This window comes from Peromyscus maniculatus, chromosome 3 (genome assembly GCF_049852395.1).
Source record: "Peromyscus maniculatus bairdii isolate BWxNUB_F1_BW_parent chromosome 3, HU_Pman_BW_mat_3.1, whole genome shotgun sequence".
Taxonomy (NCBI): domain Eukaryota; kingdom Metazoa; phylum Chordata; class Mammalia; order Rodentia; family Cricetidae; genus Peromyscus; species Peromyscus maniculatus.
The window spans coordinates 31,394,243-31,419,113 of record NC_134854.1 but is presented as its reverse complement, the minus strand read 5'-3'; the positions used below and the strand labels follow the sequence as shown (position 1 = coordinate 31,419,113).

The 24,871-nt window shown below is 37.2% G+C and overlaps 1 protein-coding gene across 1 annotated transcript in view; it reads right to left on the bottom strand.

Annotated features, from left to right (window-relative positions):
* Positions 1–20,334, bottom strand: part of Sema3a (semaphorin 3A) — a 462,166-nt gene extending 441,832 nt beyond the window's left edge. The window contains exon 1 of the mRNA XM_016008089.3: positions 20,084–20,334. The gene's annotated coding sequence lies outside the window, so the exon portion shown is untranslated. The remainder of the gene's footprint in view (positions 1–20,083) is intronic.
* Between the last annotated feature and the right edge of the window lie 4,537 nt (positions 20,335–24,871).

Sequence of the window (24,871 nt, the reverse complement as noted above, 5' to 3'; positions counted from 1 at the left end):
ATTATTAATTGAACTGACCTGACACTGATCAGCAGACTAAATTTAATTTAATAGAGTTTTAAAAGGCCAACTCAACGAACAGTAGCAAGTAGCTCCTGGGATTACTTACCTCAAACTGAGTGTCCAGTGCATAATAAAATATTAATATATGGCCACTATAGAAAAAAAAGGAATAGGTGGGTGTATGTGTGTGAAAACATATAAGTGGTTGCTTTGTTTTCTTTTCTTTTGTTTTGGTTTTGTTTTTAAGTAAAAAGGGAAGGTTGGAGCAGGATTACAAGGCAGAGCTTGAGTTTTATTGCTCCACTGTACCATGCTATCACAGGCTGTCTTTAAGGAATGGCTTTCACAAGATGTAGGCTTGGGCCAAGAAGTTGAGATACAGATGTGGATGTTAAAAAAAAAATCTTAATTTTAAAACCTAAGCTAAACATACCAACAGGGTTTCCATTTTCTCTTGTCGGGAGCCTGCTTGCTCCACTTTTCTGCCTGACTTTTCCGTGATAACCTTTCTCAGCACACTTGCCAGGCTTCGTCAATAAGTTCTTGTCTTCCCCTCACAAACAATGTCCTGTGGCTGCCTGAGTTCAAATTACCTTAGAGGGAAATAAAAGTTTTCTGCTAAATGTAGCTTTTCATGTGCAAAATGTAAATTGCTCTTAAGTTCTCCCCTTTAGACATTATTATGACAATTGCACCACCTCATATCACTGGAAGGTTCAGGCTAATGAAGCAAGGGTACAACAGGAAACCATTTCTGAATGTTATGGTTAAATAGTTAAATCCTACGTGTAATGAAATGTTGGTATTAAAGAAAGACCACTGTCTGTCCATGACGGCAGACGATAAACGTCCATGGTGCTCTCAGGGTAGAATGGTAGGGCCAGGGAGAGTCGCCACAGCATAGGAACTGGATTGTGCACTGCCTGTGTACTAGGAACTTGGGAACTGAACAGGTCACGATCTCTTCTGTAGCATTGCCAGGAGCTCTGGATTGCTTTGAGCCGTCACATAGGTTTTAGGCGCAGAGCTACTGAGATGAAAGCTACGTGAGTACAAATCTAGGTGAATCCGGAAGTAGCAGTTTCCTTCCCTTCTATTCTGTAAAAGTTTTCACCATGAATCTTTGTCTAACAACTTTATTATTTTCCATAATTATAACTCCTAATGGCCAAAATCATATACAGGAGCAAGTGCTGGAAAACATCAAAATTCTATATTCTGAACCAAGTATAATATAATGGATTAATTTCTGTTCAAGTTGTTGGACATAAATGTCAGGATGGGAGGAAACTATGAAACAAATTTCACATGATAGTTAAAAACCTTTCAATTGTGAAAATGATAAAAATTATTGGTCCTAAGAGCAAAATTTTAAGTGGGGAGAAAAAGTAGAAAAACCAAATGTTAACCCTGCCACATGGAGGCAGATATTAATATGGATGTAATTTTTTTCATACGTTGTTGAAGGAATGACCAGATGTCTGAAATGCATCCAGGAAATTGCTAGAAACCAAGGTTACCTCAGGCCCCTGCATTGCCCTGTGTGTTCCTCTCTACTAGGAAGTAGGAGTAGCTTGCCTCAGCCACTGCTTATCTCTTGGCCTTGGAACAGGACAGCTTCTTTCTGATGTCTCTGGATATGATATATTACTACACACCAATATGGTTAGAGAATATAAAATAGCAAGTGCCACTTCTCTGAGCAGAACAATCATCCTTCACAGTGTTTTCAGTAGAAAGAGATAAGAAGCTCAGACTGGACTTACATTGCAAATGGTATTAATGAGAAAGTAAACCCAAGACTAGAGCTCCGAAAGAGTGTTAGGACAGTGAACCCAGACAGGCCTTCTCCATGTGCAGGCTCTTTCTGTGACTAGGGAAGGACTGGTACAGTTCAAGGAATTGTCGGGGGTGGAGGGTGGAGGGTGGGGTGGTGGGGTGGGGGTGGGGGGTGGGCGGACAATCTCTGCTTCATTCCCCAGTTGCAGGCAGTTCTGGTGGGTGAATTCCTGCCTCAGCCAGCTCTGCCCAAGACTGCTCTTTTCTTTTGTTCCCAGCAACATTTGCAACAATTCTTCCTAGAAGCTGCTTTTACACTTGACACTTTATCCTCTAGGTAGGGATAATCAGAAAATGCTGCCTCTTTCCCCCTCAGGACGGTGAGAGGGAGTAAACTCAGAATCCAAAGGGGAGCACAGAGGTGAATTATTACTGTTTGGCATTTATATAGTGTGTTTCCTCTGAAGAGTGAGAGGCACATCGTAAAATGTTAATTAATAGCCACTATTCACTGGCAGGTCCCCAGAGACTGTGAGTGCAGGTGATGATGCCTACACCATGTACTACCCTGGGAAAAAAGACACACCATCCACAGCAAGGATGGAGAATATGTACAAAGGACCATGAGGAGTCGACGTTTATGTTGGGTTAGTATATTCCTTCTCTTTTAGAGGCTCAGGCAGATTCAATAAATGTTAGTGGTTTCTAAGAAATGAATGGAAACTTAAAAATAAAAAAAAAATGTGAGAACAGAGAAGGAAATTGAGAGGATGAGGAAAAAAACAATTAAACATCTGTGACATCATTTTTTTCTTATTGAAGGTCTCTGATGGACTAGAGGCGCCAGAGTTCTGCCCCTTGCCCTCAGGAGACCTGGATCTCAGGAGTCCTGGGGGTGGATGGGGGCACAGTTCCTCTAACACCCTGGGAAGGTACATGTGCTTTCTTTCCTTTCCAACCTGCCTTTTCGTCTTTCTTTCCCTCCCTCCCTTCCTTTCGTTCACTCAGTACATACACTCAACCTTAAATCTCTACTTTAGTTAATTGCTAGAATCTGTTTTTGTAGTGGGTGGCTGGGTGGCTTTTTTTTTTTTTTTTATCCTTAGGGCTGCGTGTGTATGTGTTTGTCCACTCAGTGTGAGGGTGTGTGTGAATGTGGTGAGTGGTTACACTGTTTCTTGTCATTGGGTTTGGGGTGGTGGCAGTTTGTTGGCTTGCTGTTCTATGGCTTAAAAACTCATATGAAACATATCATTTTCTTACATTTTTTTACTTAACATCTGAGGAAAAACTCAAGTGAGAAAGGCAGGCGTGCAGATGCCAGAATGGACTTTATTGAGTTGCTCTTGACGCTCTGACCTGACTCACACAAATAAAATAAGATCAGAATGAACTCCAAGGGCAGTTTGTGTGGAGGAAAAGCCATGTGATGTGCAACCCATGGTTCATTTTTAAAGTGAAGGTATCTATACTGGTCTAGTTTCCCAATTATTTTCTAAGAAATTTGTTCCAAGCAATATTTTGTTAACTGATTTATGGCATGCACAAGGATGTGGATTTACTTAAGGAACTACTGATGATGTGTGGCATGGTAATTGATCTCTTCCTGGATGAAAGGGAGATAGCCTAACTTTCTCACTTCTACTTCCAGAATACTCTTAAACTCTGTGGTTCTCTGCAATGTTTAAACATTAATTTTATGGGGTGTGTTTGTTCTTGTAAGCTTTATATTTATTTTCCACATGAATCAAATAAAATGCATGAGGTAAAATGTACAAGTAGAGCCAGATTTGCTAGAATCACATGTTATTCAAATTCTGTAGCTTTTTCCCTGAAGCTTTCATTCATATTGCATTGCATGTTGATCATATTCCTTCTCATACTACCCTCTTCTGATCAATTCCTGACCTATAACACTCCCAGGTATTTTCTCAAGGACTCTAAGTCAACATATCACAAAGATACTTCCACATCAATGTTCATTGCAACGCTATACACTATAGCTAAGCTGTAGAACCAACCTAGATACCCAACCTCAGAGGTATGGGGAGGAAATGTGGTACTTATGCAGCATGTAGTACTCTTCAGCAATAAAGAATGGAGCTATGTTATTTTCAGGAAAACAGATTCAACTAGAGGTTATCATGTTAAGCAAATTAATAAAACCAGACAAATACTGCATGTATTCTCTCCTTTGTTGTTCCTAGATTTGAATTATATATAATGTTTTAAATTATATAATATATATATATATATAAATTATAGCACACATATATAATAAAAACAGAGATAAAACTGTATAGGGGGACAAAGGGAATTTCTTTAAGTTTTAGTGCTTAACACTTTCTAAATACCCAGAGTTAAAAGATACAAATAAATTCTGTGATCAATAATGGGTATATGGTTTGGCTATGTTACAATTGAGCTAGCTAATAAATATTAAATTTTGATGAGTACACAAAAAGGGACAGGATAAAAGAGGAAGGGACACAGGGCTAGGAAAAGACATACACGTTATTTATCCAGATGAAGAACTGTAGAGACCAAGGCAAGACACTAGCTGGTAGAATATCAACAGCTTACTTCGCTTTTAATATGCTATCCCTGTGTCAAGTTTTATGACTCACTGACAGGGCTATAATTACAAGTATTCCAGGCTCTAAAGGGAAAACAAATAGATAATTAAAATATGATCCGATTTTAAGGATCTAAACTCTGTCAAAACATTTATTAACATTTGTATTAACAAATACTTATCTAATTCTCAATGTCCTTATGCAAGTAAAAGTCATCATGGAACAGTGTCTACCCTACAGCTTTAAGTATGACTAAGAATCCCCTTTAGTGTGTTCACATGAATGACTTAACAATGGAAATGACATAAAATTGTGTTGAAGCATCTGGTTCCTCACTGAGTTTCAATTAATAAGTAAACATAGTTGAGAAAGCATCAAAGAAAAATGAGCAGAGATTAACTTCTACTTGTTACTCACATTCTGAACTTGGATATATTTCTCACCACTTTGTGAAAAAAAAACAAAGCCAATGTATATTGATATGTCTAGACTATTGTTCCACATGCACACATGTTTAACTATAAAAAATTTATAAATAAAAAGCAAAATGGTTTTAGGCTCTATGCATTTCCAAGGACATTACAAGTCTAAATGGCAAACATGCCAAAGAGTAAAAAAAAGGATAGGACAGCATTTTCCAATTTCTGCAATTAGATCAGTTCTCAAAGCATATGGTCAATACTGACATGCTATTTGCCCCAAAGGAACTCATTGAGCCTGAGACTTCTTATGCCAAGTTCCCCCTAATTATCGCTTTCCTCCTTCCCTCCTTAGTTAGGTGACTACCAAATTCCAAATGAACAGTTCAGCAGCCCAGTGTTGAGGTTACATACTTCTGGTAGGAGTGCTCACATTACACCAGTTTGTTGAGGGAGATTTCACATTTGTAAAAATGTACCTTGACATCAGTTGCAAGAGAGACCCCTCTCAGCCCACAGTTGGCTCACACCTTCTAGTGTCAGCTCCCTGTGGAACTTGGAGCAAACTGAGCACTTTGGCAAATCTAAAAATAATCAGTCCATTAGTATTGAGTTTCTTTCCTGAATACCGAAAGGTGTTCTCTCTCCCTCCCCCACCACAGCCACCCTCCCACCTCCCCCTAAGATCTATTATATTCAGAATACAATGGGAACTTCACTGACTTTCTGTTTTCACCCCAAAGACTGAGGTCATGAAATATAATTGCATATAAAATTACAGAGAAAGCTTTTGTACCTTAGCAATGATACTTTACTACATCACAGGTAGAAGATGTAGACTTGGCAAAACAATCTATGGTATGGAATAAATGCACAATACATTTGAATATATTAATTACAAGAAACTTTTGATTTCAATGACAGTTATTTATGGTTTTATAAAACAGATATAGAGAAAAATAGATAATGTAGATTTTAAAGGATTATGAAAATGGTCTATTATTAGTTCCATAATGTTGGTTACAAGACAAGAATACTTATAAGAATAATTCTAAAGTGCCATGCTTAAAGAAAATTTCATTATCCTTTCTCTTTTATAAATTAACATTGAATAGAGATTATTTCAAATAGTCTACTCTTAAAATAACTAGCATTGTTATGCCTGGAATTAATGTTAAGCATGATTTTTAGCACTAGCTATAGGAAAATGTTCTTTATGTTTCATGAATTTGTGGGGTTATGCAAAGTACTAAAGTTCTCTTGTGATTAACAACCGCATGTATAAAGTGGTGATTAGAAAGAACTCTCCACTTGTTCTCTAGTCAAACACTTCTTAATATATTCCTCAAATAATTTTTCTACTTCTTATCTCTCTCTGGACATATGGAAAATTAATTAGTAGCTACAAAATGAAATGGACTCAAATGTTCTGTTGGAAATGCCCTTTTTATGGCCACTCTCAGAACAATAAAAATCATTCTACTGCGAGTCTTTTTCATGTTACAAAAACACTTTGAGTGGGGTCTGTTTTGGGGGATTGTAAGGAGAGAAACCTGGGGTACTCTAAGGTTAATGGACAGTGATTAAGGTTAATGGCTGAGTGCTTAAGGTTAAGTGCTGTATTTACAAAGCTGCCAGTTCACCTAAAGAAAACCTTCTCATGTCTATCAGTCAGTTGCAGCTGATAGTCAATTAAACAGCAAATGGAAGATCGGGATTCAAATTAAAAACCCTTCAACCTGATTTTATAGGGTACAAATGTCAATTTTCAGTCCAGAAACATTTATTGAACATCTACTTGGCCATGCCTGTGATGCACAAAAAGAGACAGAAGTGACTTAGACTGCATTCAGAAAGATTAACATCTAATTGAGATTGCAAGTAGGTATGAAATACATTAGGACCAGGAACCTATGAAATAAATCACACAGGTATGACATGTTATTAAACCCAGAACACAGAAAGATAATCTCATGCTAGAGTTCATGGAGTGAAGAAGGATATTTAAATAAACCTTAGAATAAATGTTTTCCAAAGAGCTATATTTCATTCTTTTAAAAATGTATACAATCCCGAGCAAAATAAGCATGAATCATTGATGACATTTAAATATATATTGTGTGCTACTTCTATAGTAATTGAACAATAATACTAATAAACAAAACACTCAGTAGGAGTGTACAATGCCCCTTTTCAAACAGAAAGGCTCATGATGAATTGAAAGTCATGACAACAATTCAGGAAGCCAAAGAATAACTCAATTAGTGGGGGAACTTTGAAGTCAATGTAAATGTTCTGAGACTAGGCAAAGTTTCAAGGTTTGGACTAGTGAAAAGATTTGGGAACCCAGCAGTAATCCAAGGCAAACTTTCCCTAGCCCCCAGTTGACCACATGATTAATTATGTGGATGGGATTTGATAAAGCAAGACAAATGTCCATCTCTGCAGAAGCCCCTGGGAACGAGGGCTTCACAGGTGAAAGAGTTTCTTTTCCAGCCTGGGAGCTTTGTGTGCCTCTCTTAATTTTTTCACTCTCCCCAACTTTATGATCAATTTCAAAAGGAAAGCGTACTGGGCCAGAGGACCTGGGGTACTGGGCCGGAGGATGTGGGGTACTGAGCTGCAGGACCTGGGGGTGATGGGCTGCACAGGAAAGCCTGCAATGGAGGAGCACTAATGAGGGAAGCACCGGGTTCTAAGTGAAATGGAGAACTGTGCTGGGTGCAGTTTCATTCGCTAAGGTTGTCCTGTTGCTTACTGTCCTGGTTTGCTTTCCGTAGCTATGACAAGCATGAATGAACAAAAGCAATTTGGGAAGAAAAGGTTTTACTTAACCCTTTCATTTACAGTCTATCCAAAAGGGAAGTCAGGCAAGAACTTGAAGGTGGGAACTAAAGCAAAGATTATGGAGAAAGCATGCCATTTGCTCTTGTAGTGGTCTGGGACTTCCAAAATCAATCATCCATTAAAAAATGCCCTACAGGCCAAGCTGATGGAAGTATTTTCTTCGTTGTTGCTGCTTTTAAAAAAACAAAACAAAACAAAACAAAAAAACCCACATATGTTTAAGTGAAATAAAATAAAATTACCACCCTTTCTTATACTTTCTACTTTCTTTCCTCCTTGTACCCTTCTTTTAGCCCTCAAATACCACCCTCCTCTCAAGTTGATAGGCTTTTTCCTTGATTATTATTGCTGTGTGTGTGCGCGCGCGTGCGTGCGTGCGTGCGTGTGCGCGCGTGCGTGCGTGCATGCGTGTGCGCGCGCGCCCTGTAACCACACACACATGCTCAGACATACATACAACCTGCTGAGTTCAGTTTTTGTTGCTTGTGTGTGTGGTTACAGGGCTGGCCACTCTGGCACTGGACAAGCAATAAGGGGCCTCATCCCTGGGAGAGGCTAATTCTCCTCCTCCTCCTCCTCCTCCTCCTCCTCCTCCTCCTCCTCCTCCTCCTCCTCCTCCTCCTCCTCCTCCTCTTCCTCCTCCTCCTCGCAGAAGGTCCACCCCTAGACAATGGACTACAGGGAACTAATGTCAGCTGGAAAGGAGAATGAACTACCTTATTGGAAGCATTGTCTTAATTGAGGGCTCCTCTTTTTAGGCTACTCTAGCTTGTATCAATCTGAGGAAAAAATGTCATCTGACTAGCACACTTAGATTCAAAATATTTACAGTGTAAAAGAGACAAAGCTATTTTGGAATGGGAAGCAAAAATTACCAGAGACTTTTAGGGGATGCATCTCTCTTGGGAGGCAGAGCACTTGGCAGGAAGCAGTTCCTTACTGGACCTGGAACTGCCTGGGACAGAGATCTCGGGTAGGGGTATCTAGTGGCATTCAGCTCTGGGGTTGACTCTTATGGTGATATTTTATTTGTGCTGAAATTTGATTTTATTTGTATGTTAATAAGTAAAGTTGCCTGGGGATCAGAGCTAAGAGCAAGCCATTAAGCAGAAGTCTGGTAGTGGTAGCACACACCCTCAATCTGATCACATGGCAGGCAGAATCTCTGTGTTTTCAAGGACACATGGAGACACACGCCTTTAATCCCAGTACCAACCACAGAGACCTGGAGGTCTGTATAGACAAGCAGTGACGAGGAAGTCATATGGTTGGGTTTAGAACCAATGAGAAGGCAGAACAGAAAGGCAATAAAAAGACAGGACACAGGAAGAAGGTCTCTGTCTCTCAAGGGAAGGACAGCAGCAGTGGCAAGATAAGGCGGTCTTAGTTCTTGACTACTGCCCTGATCTCTGGGCTTCTAACTCTTTATTTGGCTCTGTATTTCTTATTTAATAAGACCGTTTAGAATTACAATATACAGACTCACTTCTAAGAATTTTTTAGTGCAACTGAGTTAAATCATTATTAAAAGTCAAATTGTTCTGGGTTAAAAGTATCTTCTTACTTAAATGTAAATCTCACCAAAGTGTTAGAAATCCATTTATTAAATGATGTCCCATTGCCAGGCAGTGATGGCACATGCCTTTAATCCCAGTACTCGGGAGGCAGAGGCAGGCAGATCTCTGTGAGTTCAAGGCTAGCCTGGACTATACAGAGTGAGTTCCAGGAAAGGTGCAAAGCTACACAGAGAAACCCTGTCTCAAAAAAAAAAAAAAAAAAAAAAAATGATGTCCCATCACAGTGTTTTTCCACATCCTGCATTGTGTCTAACTGGCTTCCCTTCCAGTACCTAGCAGAGACTGTGTGCCAACAGAATGACCTTTGGACTATGGAATTAATGGAAAAGAGAGAAATGAGACAAGTAATAAATTCATTTAAAAGTATGGAACTTTCTGAGTGGATGCCCTGGTATTGGCAGAAGTTCAATGTTGGAAAAACCAAAAGCCAGGAAAAAAGACTTCAGAAACCGATGGTAAAAGTGGGGGGGATAGCCCCTGGATGGTAAAAGTCGGGCGGGGGGGGGGGAGATAGCCCCTGGATTGAGACACGTGTGGAGAGAGGGGAGAGTATATCTGAAGAGAATTTCACGACACTTAGTATTTGCTTAGGAAAAGTTAAGTTTTGTATATGGCTTTGCCCTCCACATCGCCAGGAGTGAAAGTCCACAGGAACGTGGGCTCAGGCACTGAGGACATACTCATGACCACCTAAATTTTCATGGTTCTACCAGGCTTCCAAGCACTCCTTAGTCTCACCTCTTTTGAATGTGTCTCCATTATTGATGGTCTGTGCCTCACAGGTTGGGATCAAACTCAGTAAAAGATAAACATTATCTCAAAGCTCTTATAGAGTCGGGTGAGGAGCCTCTGTGAAAGACATAAATTTCACAATGCCTTGAGTGTGTTTTTTATCCTGGGTAAGACAGTTAGCCGCTATTGAGTCTGAAATCCAGGTATCTGCTAAATAAAACACAGTGTATCAGAGATAAAAGAATGAGTGGGAATTTTATACATCTCTGACAAATTTTTTGGAGATTTATAGCTTTGGTAGCAAAATAACAATTGAAAGCATTTGTAATAAATTCTTCTATTTCTTTAAATAATGTTTGAGATCATTTAATATCTTTCCTCTTATTACATAAAAATCAAGATAAATTAAGTTCCCTCTACTGAGATAATTACACTACATCAGCTCCATTTTCTTATGGTGACTATATGCTGACAGAATAAAGATTGCCTTTAATAGATTAAAGCAAATTATTATCCATTTAAATTACAAGAAATGCATTTTAATTCTTTTACTTGTAATAAGCTTTTAACAGAAGGGAGTACAAGAAACTGAAAGGCTCAATGCCTCCATTTCTCAATATTCAAATAAAAATATGTAATTATCCTCCAGAATAGTTTATAAATTTTTTCATGACACTAACTTCATCATTAGAATGCACTATTAGATAGGAGTAATTAGCAAACATCTTTATGAAATGAATATATCTTCTGGTCAAAGTTTATTTCTAACTTGTTTACTTCATCTTTTGGGTCAATATAACTGAAGTCATATTTAGACACGTGTTTAAAATTAAAAGACAAACTATATTTCATCATTTACCTCACATGATTTTATAACTGAACACACTCAAGTCATGCTTTTGGTGTTATTGCATCTCTGCTGCTGTGAGAAACATAATGGCCACAGACAACTCAGGTGAAGACAGGGTATATTTCACGGTGTCCTTCCAGGTAACAGTTTATCACTCACAGAATCAGAGCAGGAACTCAGGACAGAAACTGCAACTGGAAACCAACAGAGGAATGCTGTCTACTGGCTCACATTCCCAGGCTAGCCCAGAGATAACACAATCCACAGTGGGCTGGGCCTTCCTGTGTCAACAAACCATTGATAAAATGCCACGCAAACATGTCCACAGGGTCTTCCTATATCAATAAACCATTGATAAAATGCCACACAGACATGTCCACAGGGTTTTCCTATATCAATAAACCATTGATAAAATGCCACACAGACATGTCCACAGGCTAGCCAATGGAGACAGTTCCTCAATTAACGTTTCCTTCTTTCCAGATGTGTCAAGCTAACTATGGCCTGAGTGTAAAAGTGCAACTAATGTTGCTGCTTAATTGCGTCCTTCTTTGTTATAGTCTGATATTTTCTTGACTATCTTGATTTAGTCCTTTTGAAATTTTATAAAAACTATAAAGTTGAATATTTCTTAGGAAAATTTACCAATGACAAAAATTGACCCTTGACCTGCTATAAGTGAATCAAGATAAGGAGAAGAGTAAATAAATATTTGGTGGGAGTCCCAGGAAGGGGTTTCCTTGAATAAGTTCCCTTGTTACAATACATGTCCGTATTTCTAGAGAAGGAGGCTTTGGATCTAAGGTGTTCTCTGCCTCAAAAGAATCTTGTCTGCTTATACCTGAGCTGGAGGGACCAGAACACAGAGGCTGGCCATGGCCCTGCCGCTGCTCTGGTTTTCCCCTGTGCTGTCACTCTCTGAGTAGACACGATAAACAGTGAATTCCATTAATTCGCAACTTTTAGGAAACTTAGAAATTGTGTCTCTATTGTTACAAAACATTTCATATTGCTAAAAAATGAGGTTTTAAATCTAGTGTTTGTGGGTTTGGTTGTTTAGGTCACTGCCAAAGCACACTAATGCTATCATGTGAGTTCTGTAATAATCTAAAATTATTTTCATAATTTCTAAACAATATTTTTAAAGAGTTTATAATAGTATTCTCAACATCCTCTTTTTGACCTAGAATTCTGACCTCCATGTGATGTCCCTTATATCTGTACTATTTTTTAAACTTACAAGTTAAATAATACAAAACTCCAGTGTTCCAACAGCAGCAAAGACCAGCAAATGATTAACATAGTGTGAAAAACTGCTGGAAGACAGAGCGATCCAGAAACCCAAATCTTTGATGAGCAGATCCTTCCTATTGGAGCTTGTGTATATGACTTTACGGAACTGTGTATAATTGATCATTCCTTTAAACCCACCTGTGACAGTTTGAATGAAAATGGTCCCATAAAGTCATAGGAAGTGGGACTATTGGGAGATGTGGCTGTGTTGGAGTGTAAGTAACCTTGTTGGAAGAAGTGTGTCACTGGGGGTGAGCTTTGAGGTTTCAGATGCTCAAGCCAGGCCTAAGTTACTCTCTCTTCATGCTGCCTGGGCACTCAGATGTAGAAGTCTCAGCTACCTCTCCAGCACCGTTTCTGCCTAAATACCATCACGTTTCCCACCATGACAATAATGGACTAAACTTCTGAACTGTAACCCAGTCCCAATTAAACACTTTCCTTTATAAGAGTTCCTGTGGTCATGGTGTGTTTCACAGCAATAGAAACCCTAATTAAGACACCATCACTTTGTGGGAGAATCGCAAGGTTGGTATGAGCTAGCTACACATCAGAATTTGTAGAAGATGACAAAAACACAAAAGTAAAATAAAATAAAACCAAAAAATATTGTAATCCACCATAGTATTTAATCAAAGTAAAAACATGTTGATGTTCAAAGTCATTATTCTGGAATATATAGTAGAAATATTGCCAAATGGAGAACTTTACAAATACATGCCTAATGTCCCTTGCTCACTTCCATACACCAAAAGCAAAATTTCATTATACTATCATAATTAAATTAGTATGCTTATCTTAAAACATGATGTAATAATAAATTTTAGTGTGAAATATATCATTTCTGATAAATGAAGCCATTTTGAGCTTGCATGAAAGTCCCAAAGTAGAATGTTTTCCCAAAGAAACAGCATTGTGTTATATAAATAGAAGATTCAGAAACAGCACTAATGCTCTCAAGCCAGGTTGAACACATACATAAATCGCATATGTTCCTGTTAAGGTTGAAACATGAAACATCTCTCAATGGCTCATTAATTAACTGCCTGATACACAATGTGGTCTTGAGGTTGGGTACTGATAGGTTTGGGAGGGCTGCCCCTTCATCAGTGGATTAATCCGCTGAGGAACTCAGTGCCAAATGGACTCTGAGAATAAGGGTCTAACTGACAGAAGTAGATCACTGGTATATGCCAATAAAAGATGTTACTTTGTGTGTCCATTACTCTTTTTCTCTCTTCCTCAGCCGGTAAGCTTCCCACAGGGGTTTGCCCCCATGCCCCTCCCATGGGGATCTTCCACAGCACAAGCCTCAACAATGGGACAAATAATTCTAGAAGGAAATCTAAAACCATAAGTTGGAATGTATTTTTCCTTCTTTGAGTTTCTCGGGCATTTTGCCATGATAATGTAAAACGAACACAGCTCATTCTTTACCACTATGATGCAACAGAAGCATTCAGCCCTCTGAGCTCTCTCCTCTGACAGAACTTAATAAACTAGGATAAAAAGTTCCTATCACAATAGGTGTAGCACGTGAACACCTTGATATGTCTCTACAGATTTATTACTCTCAATATTAGATTAGTCCTTTGGAAATACTTTTACAGGTTTAATATTATTCAAAAATCCATGGAAATAAAAGAGTTCTCATGTGTAAAACCAAAATGAAAAATCTATTCTTGCTAGAAATGAGAAAAAATAAGTAATGTATCTTACTAAAGACTCAGTTATAAAATTAATGTTTGTCTTCTATATTCATCCATGCATATTCTTTTATATAAAAATGGGAGCGTTTGTGCATGAGGTCATATCACTCAAAATGTCATGCTATTTAAAGAAACTAGTTATAGTCATGGTGAGATATACTTTCCTCATTATTTAAGCAGTACAACATAAATCTTACTCAACTGTTTTATGAGATAGTTGAGAGCAAAGATATATAAGAAAATATTTTATGTAAATGTTAAGAAATAGTCTACAGTAGTAACAAATTTTTTCTTTAACTTATGCCTGTGTTGACTGTGAGTGGGTGTTATGTTGGGACCAGTTTGAGACTTCACTCCTGGGAACTCATTTGTAGGATATAAAAAAGTGGGTGTTGTGTTAAATTTGGTTGGCTTTGAAAAATTTTCAATACTGAAGCAGAGAAGAAAGTCATCAACAAATACTACCAACCAACCATGAATCATACACAAGCTTCTAATGTAGGAAAAGATTTAAAAGATTTTTCAGATGAAGACAGTTATTCACTTAAACTTAGGCTTTGAAAAGAATCTGAACTCAAGTAAGATTTTCAGAGTTAAAATCCTTAAAACAAAATTTGAACCAAAGGAGAAAAATACTGTTGTTTTATGTAATACAACATAAATTATGCCAACTATTTAATCATATACTACATTTAAAACACATTATAAGTCTTGCAAGAGTCTTGCATTAGTATACATTGTTCTAAAGTCCAAATTCCAAAATTCTCTGTATCTCAAAATCTTTTTGATATGATCATATGCCATGAGGATATTCTTTTTATCCTGAAAGCAATATTGTACTTTTTCAACATCTAACAATGTTTTGATTTCATGCTCACTATTCCACAGAATCTTAATTTGGTAATTCGGGTAAGTATAACTAAATATGCAAAACTAAGTGCATAATTTGTAGCATTTGACTTATATAAGGAAAACAGATTCCAACATGACTGAAAACATTATTTTCCAGAAAAATCATTGTCTTAGTGTGAAATTCAGGTGTATATGCCACCATAAATAAGGTCACTTTATCAGATTTTTGACAGAAATGCAATGGAATCTGATAATTCTCCTGTCCTTTCCTTCCAAAGATAAAGTTTGTAACATTAATAATAAAACAGAAGAAGTTGATTGCTAATTAGATGTCTCTCTGAATTCTGACATATAGGGTACTTCTGCAACTTCTATTCTGAATACATAGTCATGACAATGAGCTCTTGAATATACTTTAAAAGTTCAAAGTCAAGCTTGTGAATGGGTTGCATATTTCAATGAACTAAATATTTAGTATGAAACAGGGTTAAAACCCAAACTTTAGATGTTAATTGTAGATATGGATAGGAATTCTGCATATAGGAACAACGGTTGCTGTCCACCCTGCAAAGGATGCATAATAAGTTGGCCTGGTTGCGGTGGTTAATATTTTGGGCTCTATGATGTATAAAAGTGTGGGAGTGAGCAGAGACAAGAGAACTCCCCATATCAGGGCAGGGGATCTGTCCAGCAGCCAGTGTCTAGGTGTAACTGTTCACAATATTTCTCTGAAACTTGACAAAGAAGAAACTAACAGAAAAATCACCTCTAATGTAGTGGAAAGATTGGGGTGTGGAGTTAGGAAGGGAAGGGAGAAGCTATGAATGGGATGGAGTAAAGAGAAAGGAGGCAGAGGGAAAAGAAAGAGGAGAGAAGGAGATGAGTGGAGAAGAGGGGAGAGGGAAAGAGATGAGAGAACATGAGCGGAGAGAAGGTGGGAGGAGAGAGGAGATATGAGACAGAGAAGAGCTGAGAGAGGAAAGGATGGGAGGGAAGGAGAGGGGATGAGTGGAGGGAAGGGAGGAGAGAAGAGGAGGAAAGAGAGAGACAGAGCAGAGAAGGAAGAGAGGAGGAGAGAAGAGAGAAAACAGAAGAGAAGAAGGGAAGGGAAGGGGAAAGGAGGACACAGGGATAGAAGAGAAATGGGGGAGGGATAGAAAATGAGAGCCTCCTACAAATAAACATGAAGTGCTTCCTGGGAAAGCCAAAGGGGATCTTGGGGTTGAGATTAACATCATGGAGTGAACCCAGCGATCTCTCCGACTCAAGATAGTGATAGAGAAAATCTTGACCACTGGTTTAAGGTAATTGCCAGTCCTTCAAGTATTTACAGCTTTTAGGTATCACCAGAGTGCATTCATTCTTTCAGGATCTTGAGATTAATTTGTAAAAATCACGTTTTCTTCCCTGTGTTAAAGATGTGAGAACAGTTGATAGCTTCTTCCATGCCAATCATTTTTAAAAATATTCATCAGATAACTCTTGTCAAACTGAAGAAAATGTGAAAGCTAAAAGAGCCCTTACAGTGATTCAGTGTTGTAGGGAAAATGGGTAAGATTTGTTGCAATTTTCAATTAAGTTCTTTATCCTCATTTCCTCCACCTTTAATATATCTTATGGGTATAGAGTAAGCAATGTCCTAATTTAAAAGATATGATCATATGAACTAAAGAAAATAAGACAGAACTCTTTGAACATGATTATTTTGTTTTGATCTCAGAAATAATATATAGACTCATAAAGTTAAAATTATATCAAGAAATACAAGAGATTTTAATCATGAATATTTTATTTCCATTCTCTCAAAAAAGATTACAATCTGTACTATTCTTTCTATGTTGAGAAGAAAGTGTTTTAGCAGATAAATGAAAATTTTACCTTGAATTTTGGCATTTAAAAAATAAATATCCAGGACCTGAAAGTCATTGATGGTGATCCTCAACTCATTTTCTTCAATCTTAAAGGTGGAAATGCGTTTTTATGACCAGGAATGAACTGCTATTGTGACTAGTCTATCTGCTGACAGATCCTCTAGCCTGGCTAGAAATATCCTATAGAGACAAATTCCTCAAGCCCAAGACTAACAAGAATGTATACTTAGCAACTGAGAAATTACAGAACAATTATTTCTTCCTCTGATCTCTGAGATACAATTCTAACTTTGTCTTTGTATAGAATAAAAACTTGAAAAGTAGCATGGAGTCTCAGTGTCCACTGATGATGCAACAGTGTAAAATCATACTTACTGCTTGGCATTCAAACAAGATTGCCTGAGTAACAGCTTTCATCAGTAACCTCCTTTAAAATTTATGTAGTTTCAATATAGTAGCCAGAGACAGAACCACTTTGCCCTGGGAAGGAGGGTGCTTGTTACAGAATAGGCCTCAGTGGAAGCATAGTGAAAGTCTGACACAAGGCAAGGATAATGCACATTCCACAGTTTACATGCTATGGACAACTGGACAAGTTCTCTCATTCCATTTACATTTATGAATGGAAATAGGAACATTGCATTCTTTATTGGGCTATAACAATGGCATAAAAATGTCCAGTCTGGTGCTCAGTACGTTGTAGGTGCAGTTACTATTATTCACTGATACCTGTCTGTAGAGGTAAGTTCTAATTCAGAGCAGCAAGCTGTGGGCATTAGTAACACATAGGGCATTTAAGACTCTCTGTGACCACTGCCCAGAGTTGATTATACTGCCTTTCCTTTGAGTGACTATTATGAGCTTCTTTTGTGACCATTATATTTAAAATTGTGTCTTGTCCTCACACTTGCTCCACCCACTATCTGAAACCCTTGATCATAAGTAAAAACAGTGTTATTAAATTATACACATTAAATTGATTAGGTTTAAAGAGAAAAAGTTTTAAGAGACAAATAACTTGATATAATTTATGATTCTCAAAAATAAAGAAAACAAAAAACTTTTTTTCCAAAACTATAGACTTTCTCATATAAATTACCATATTGTTTGCATTATTTCATTACTTAATTACATTACAATCTAATTATGTTTGAAAACATGTAGGAATAAAACCACAGGGTTAAAATATACATACATGAATAAAAATATAGGATTTCATATTTAAGTACCAAGTGATTTAAATTTCAGCATTTATTATCAAAATATAACTTCAGTCAAAAAAATAATTTAAAATGTTAAGATAGACAGTCTTGATGTTTTTAAGCATAGGTCATATTTGGAACAAGTACAACAAAGTCATTCTTATACATTTTCAATAACTGCTTCTTTGAGATTAATAGCAGAGTTAGAATTATTCTGTTTAACTCCAGTGAACAGAATTCAATGAAATTTACTTCTGTGAGAAAGTATGTGTTTGAGTTGCTTCTGCACTGTGAACACACAGCTAGTCTTTAGTCTTAATGATCTTAAACATCAAACCTGTCCTCCCTCCTCCACCTTTTCCCAGATAGCCTCTTAAAAGTTGATTAAATTAAGTGAAACCCAAGCAAGGGATGTGTAGTCTAACTATTCCAATAAAGACTGAAATTTTCATTCAGCATCCACGTGCTCTCAATTATTGCCTTGATAGGATTTCCACTTGAGTTTTCTTTCCTTTCCTAAAGCAAACATACCAACTGATATTTTGTTATCATAATGAAATAACAATCAAATGTGTTAAAAATGAGCAATATAGACCACTCCATTTTTATTACACTTTGAAAGGCAAATGAATAAATCATGAAGACACAAACCTAAATGCAGTGCTGAAGTGAGGTGCAGCCTTTGAAACAGGCTTCCTATTAATCATGGCGCTGACCTTTTCATTAAGGGGCACTTGTTGGAATCACTGACACAGTTACGGCATTCATATGTGTGAACTGTACTCTGTAGCATTCATATACCGAGGAAGGCATAGTGAAATTAGACTCTCTCCCTGTAGGGGGTAGACATTGACCGCTATTCAATGCCAACAATTGTTGGTTGAAGTATTCCATGAAGAATGACTTTTAAACTGCATTTACTCTACCATCAGTAATGTCAAATGCAATTCTTTAAGAAATATATTTAACTAAAAGTAATTAATTAAACCTCTCATAGCAGCAACTTTATCCAGGCTAAATCATTTCTGGAAATACACAAAGGAGCTATCAAGGCTCTACTGTCATGGTTTTTAAATCATCATTTTCAATGAGGTCCATCTATAATAGTCAGAAAACAAAAGCAAAGCATTGGCCAATGGGAATTATTTAAGAAAATACAATTGCATTTTGTCTGTGTTTTCTTATATACTGTATACATGCACATTGTTTTATGAAATGACAATAGTTTCCAGATGGTATCTTCAAATACACAAAAACTACACTAAAAATAATTAAAGAAACTGTAAATAAAAATGATGTAATGACAGTCTTTGTTTTCTGATCACGTGTGGCAATATTTGAAGGATTAATTACTACAACTTGAATCTTCATCAGGATATATGTTCTATGTTTATTTCTTCCACAGAGTGTCACACATTTGAACAGCAAACACATTCTTTTACACTGGCTGACATTCCACCTGAAAGTCCACCACAGTGAGCTTGTTAACACAATCGAGATATATGGCATAGTAGTAAAAAGATTCCCTGTAGCCAAGTAAAATTCAGAGCAGGGCTCAAGGAACATGGCTTGACTTAGATCGCATCTGAACTTGAAGTTCAAACATAGTTTAGTGGTGAATCCAAAGTTGTAAATGCAAAGTAAACGCAATGTGGAGGCTGCTTTAAACCAAGCATGAAAGAGCAAAAAGTCACAGTTGAGATTTCCTACATCTGTTTTTAATATCTCTTCCTAGGCTATTAGACAAATGACCTTTGGTTTGAGTTTGTTTCTTATAAAATCGCATTATCATTGTCATTTGCAGCTACAATCTAATACCACTTTTGGTTTTTAGGATAACTTCTTTAGTAAGAGTCAGCGCTCAAGGAAGAATCTGGTAAGCAACTATTACGGGAAAATTCCTTATATTGACCTATCAAGGATGTAATACTATATATAGTCAGGCATGAAAGTTGAAATCCATTTCCAAGTGGGATAGGGCTTCCTAAAGACTTTCTTCTGTCTTCTGAGAACTGTGACAGTGCACTTGTTACCAACATTTTTGACAGTAATATAGGATATTTCACCCAGAAATAGCAGTTAATATGCCAGGCTACAGGATCGAATTAGCTTTGTTATTAGCACCACATTTCACTCCACAGACCTTCTGAATGAGGAGTCACTTGTGGAGTAGTTAAGCTTCAGTGGCAGTTCCAGAGACACTGCAAAAGGAGCTGGGATACTGTGTGAACTGACGCCTGGCAAATCCACAGGGCTAAGAACACAGGCTTCTTTTGCTGGCTCACTTTTGCTCGGTCTTCAGAGGATTCTCTAAGAGTAAACACCCTTAATTAATTCCCAAGTAAAAGAAGAAAAGATAAAATCTCCACTTACTGCATCTGCTGTCCTTTGTCCTTGAGCTGGAGTCCGACGGCTGATCTGAGGCTCCCACCTAGTTCCAGGTTGCCCTCTGGATTAGGCACAAACGTGAGGAGCCAGAAGCGTGTTGACTTTGTTGTAACTGGGCAAGGAGCAGCCGGTCTCAGTGCCGCTGGAGAGCCAGTCAGGACAGAGCACTAAAACTTCAGCATGCGAGCGCGAGCACAGCATCTATTACCCCGGAGGCTCTACCATTTCACCTACACCTGGGCGGATCTATCAAGCTTCATCTCTATTAGGGCTATTTGACTCTGTGGTTTAAGAGGGAGGAGGAGAGAGAGAAAGGGGAAGGAAAAAAAGAGGCTTGCCGTTGTCACACTTGTTTCTTATTAAAGAGCCTTACGGTGGATTGAGTAATTGTGTACGAAGGTAGTCTGGCTGGCAGATGTGTGCAGCCCCAGCGGAGCACTAGATTCAAGGCAGATGGGCTGTACCAGGGCGCAAACAACATTGAGAGAGAGAGAGGCGTGATTAAAACAGCAGGCCTCTGTTTTATAGTGCTGGAAGTGGGGTAGCGTTAAAGCCCCTGGGAGACGGAGTTCCCCAACTGGAATTGCTCTTCAGCAAGGAAAACGATAAATTTGATTAAAAAAAAAAAAGGAAGGATGTCCAAACTCCAAAAGTTATAGAGATATGTGCAATATTCATTTTTAACTATTAACGAAGGATTAATATCCCTCTCGAAATATCCTAAGAGAACTTAATTAAAACTACTCAATCATGGGTCATAGTGGGTTATTGATAGTGCTTACGTGACAGATTTGAAACAGATCCCTTATTCTGACTACACAAGCCAAGGTTATCTTTTTAATCTGAATTAAATTGCCTTAAGGAGATTTACACTGTCAGGAAGATTGACACTCTGCAATTGAGCATTTTTTCTTAATGTGGCTGAAGCCAACTGTTTGGGAAAAAATGTAGCCATTGTGAGTATTTCTGCATATTCCTCATTATATCAGGTAACTTAACCCATGGAAACTTCAGACCTTTCCATGTCATTCTTTTTGACAATAAAATGCATTAAATAATCAGAATGAGAATGATTTGCATTTAAAAATCAGAACCATTTCATCTATGGCCCTGTGTTGGTGAGAGCTACTTTCTTATTTAAGTGGTTTGTAACAACTAGTCCTAATGGTAATGATGGTGACGATAATTGATATGTGAGACACTTTGTGCATCATCTCCTTTGAGTCCTGCTAGGACATCCTGAGGTCAATTATACTATAAACCTATTTTAAAAGCACACACAAGGAAAGCATCCCTGAGAGCTTGTGACTCAAGGTCACACATCTCTTATGGTTGAAAGCAGGACTCGATTCAATCTGTCTTGAATCCTCAGGCCAGTTTCTACGTAGACTAATTTTTTAAGCCGGTACAAACTGGAATGGTTATTATTAATTTTTTCACAAGGAAATTTGAAAAACAAACCTTCTATGCCAATAGACAGTCATTACTCTAGTCTTATATGTCTGAACACGTCATTGAAATACAATCCAGTATAGTGATAGGGTTCCACCAAGAGTTAAGGACATCTAAAGTTAAGAATTGTCTCATAATATAATACATTATTTTAATTTTAAGAAAATAGCTCAAAGAATTATTTATTGAAATACTTTCTTATACCTAAAGTTACAAAAGCCAATATGTCTTTATTAGCCCTGATTGGTTTTCATCAGGCTAGTATAAAGACAAATGGGATAGAAAAATAAAGGCTGGGGGGTTGGAGAGATAGCTCAGAGGTTAAGAGCACTGGCTTCTCTTCCCGGAGGTCATGAGTTCAATTCCTAGCAAACACATGGTGACTCACAACCATCATATAATGAGATATGGTGCTGTCTTCTGGTGTGTAGGCATGCACACAGTCAGAACACTGCACACCTAACAAATCTTAGAAATGAAAAAGAAAGGTTGTTTGATCCAAGCAGGGGTAGTAGCTTCTGACTATAATCCTAGCACTATGAAAACTGACACAGGAGAATTACCACCAGTTTTTTGCCACCTTGGTCAATATATCAATTTGAAGGTCAGCCTTAACTACAAATATCAGATCATGTCTCAAAAAAGCACCACCACCACCACTACCACCACCACCAATACCACCACCACCTCCAGCACCAACACCAACAGCACTACCACCACCACCATCACCAACAATAATACAACTGCCAGCACCACCACCACCCACTAACACCTCCACTACAACAATAACAAGAGAATGTTTGATTCAATATCAGTGCATCTCTCACCTTTCACATAACTTACTTGTAGAGAGGTGGTTTATTTTTTCATAGGATTTTCTTTTACTTATTAGCAAAATTATACATACTTTAATGAGAAATTATTGTAGTGATGAGACTGATATTTAATAAAAAATTTGAATAGAAAAAACATCTTGATCTTACTTATTTCAGACTTCTGTTATTTAGTACATTATAGTAGAATACATGACTTAATACTTGTCTTTAAATATTCTTAAAAATTTTAATAACCGATTAGGAAATTATCCCCCTTGTCATTATATATGAAACAAGATGAGAATGAATGTGTTTAGGGAAAAATACTGTTAAAAAAGGATTTAAGTATAGTAGAGTAAAAGGACAAGGTGTGGTGAAATGTGAATAAAGCAACAAGCAAAATGACAGAAAGTGACATGAGAAATAACTGAACTCAAAAGAAAATTGGTTGGGATTTCAGTGTAACCCAGAGAGGTAATGTAATTTAACAATGCATAAATGGATCACAAACAGAGTTTGGGTAGAGTTCTGATATGAGGCAATGGGGCTGGTTATTTATTTTAGAGTGTCTTTGTGAACATCTAAGCATGTGTGCATGTGTGAATTTTTATATATCAGGACATTAAAAATGGAAGTTGATGTTAAAGTTACAAAGACACTATTATAAAAATCCTGTAAAATATTATATAGGATAGAAATTAATCTTTATTTTCTTTACTTAAATTTAATAGAGTAGATAAATTGAAGTTTATGACTGAAGTGTTTTATCAGCCTCACCAAACTTCAGAATTTCAAATTTAAAAACAATTCACTAGAAAAGTAAATGAGACTTTTACATTTTCAAGTTTCACATAAAATATCATAATAGACTTTCATTGAATATTTTTTATGTCTTGGCTGAACATAGAACATACTGGAAATATCCCAAGAAACAATATCCTAGAGAGCTGTTAGTCTAGTTTTTATACCTACATTTGGATAAGATTTGGAGAAGCATACAGACCCCATATGATTTAGCACTGATTTTACCCATCACCTACTAAGCAAGCCCATACTCAAGAGGATTCTTTTTAACAAATGTTCTTTAATTTATGAAACAATGATCCAGTGTTGACTGTTTTTGCCTTGTGCTGTAAGAATCAGAATTTCCCTAACCAAAGGAAAAAAAAATGCTTATGCGGTCCCCTCATCTCTAAAACACCTTTACTATCCACATTCCCACATCATCTGAACATAATTTCCCTCTGATTTTTTTTTCATCACGAATATAGTCATATTAGCAATGGCTGTAAAATTGCTACTAATAACAATTTCAGTAAATTTCAAATAGTTTTCATTTCTAATTCAATGGAAATATTTTAAATAAACATTTCATTAAATGTGAATAGTTAAGATAGTTAAGAATTTGAAAACAAAATTCAAGATATTGTTTACCCATATAGTTTAACATTTGATTCCTTGTTGAATATGTTTACTTGGATCAAGATTCTGAAGCTCAGGCGGTGAAACAAATTGAGTTCCAGACTGTTTACCTCTGAGTTCAGTTGGATCAGAGAATCTCATGCTGATTCTGCATAACAAGCTGATATTTCTGACAAAAATACTCTAGTCCCTAAATATAAGTAGGCAGAACATGAATTCCTTCAAAAAGTCTGTAGTTCTGTTTTTACAATCCACAACTTTATTGTAGGACCATCTGAGTAAGGCATGGGATTCACAATCTCTTTTATGTTGGTGTGTTTTCTTCCCTGTCTGGTAAGGGTGGGTGAAATTATTAATGAAGACGACATGTAGTTTAATATTTTGTTTATGTTTGCTTGATAGTGGTCCATCAACTCCATGATATGCAGAGAAAATAAAAATATTTACATGTTAGATGTGACTATTGTTTCCATGTATGACATTGCTGTAGTAACTGTTACCAGGAAAAACTAGTAGGATTGGATTGGATGAAATATGCACACATGTCCATCTGAGAAATCTTTGGAGAGTTGCCAATTGTGTGAAAAAATTATGAAGAATTTAAGAATTACATTTCCTTTTATTAGAGGACACAAAATTTGCTTGATAACCCGCATGCCTAGGGTTGCACAGGATCTCCAGCAAACAACAGAGACAGAGGTGTGGCACATACTATTCCTTGAAGTCCAGAAGTGCCAAGCCTGCTTATTCTTTGACTTAGGATGTCTTAACTCCAAAACAACGAAAAAAAAAAAAAAGCATTCTGCTGTTTTGGGTTATTGTTTGTTTTATCATAGGGTCATGAAGTAGCAGAGATACCTCTTTACAAACATTACATTTTGATCCTTGATAAAAAAAAAAAAAGTATAAGAATTGATTCCTATCATTACCCACAGGGAACTGAGGCTACATGGTAACAAACGTGGTAAACAATAATGGTAACCATCAAGAAATTCACCACGTGGCTCCTAATTTGACATGCTTCTTGTAATTATGAACGGTCACATGCATGTATTTGATTCTTCTCAGTAGTCGTGGCATTCAG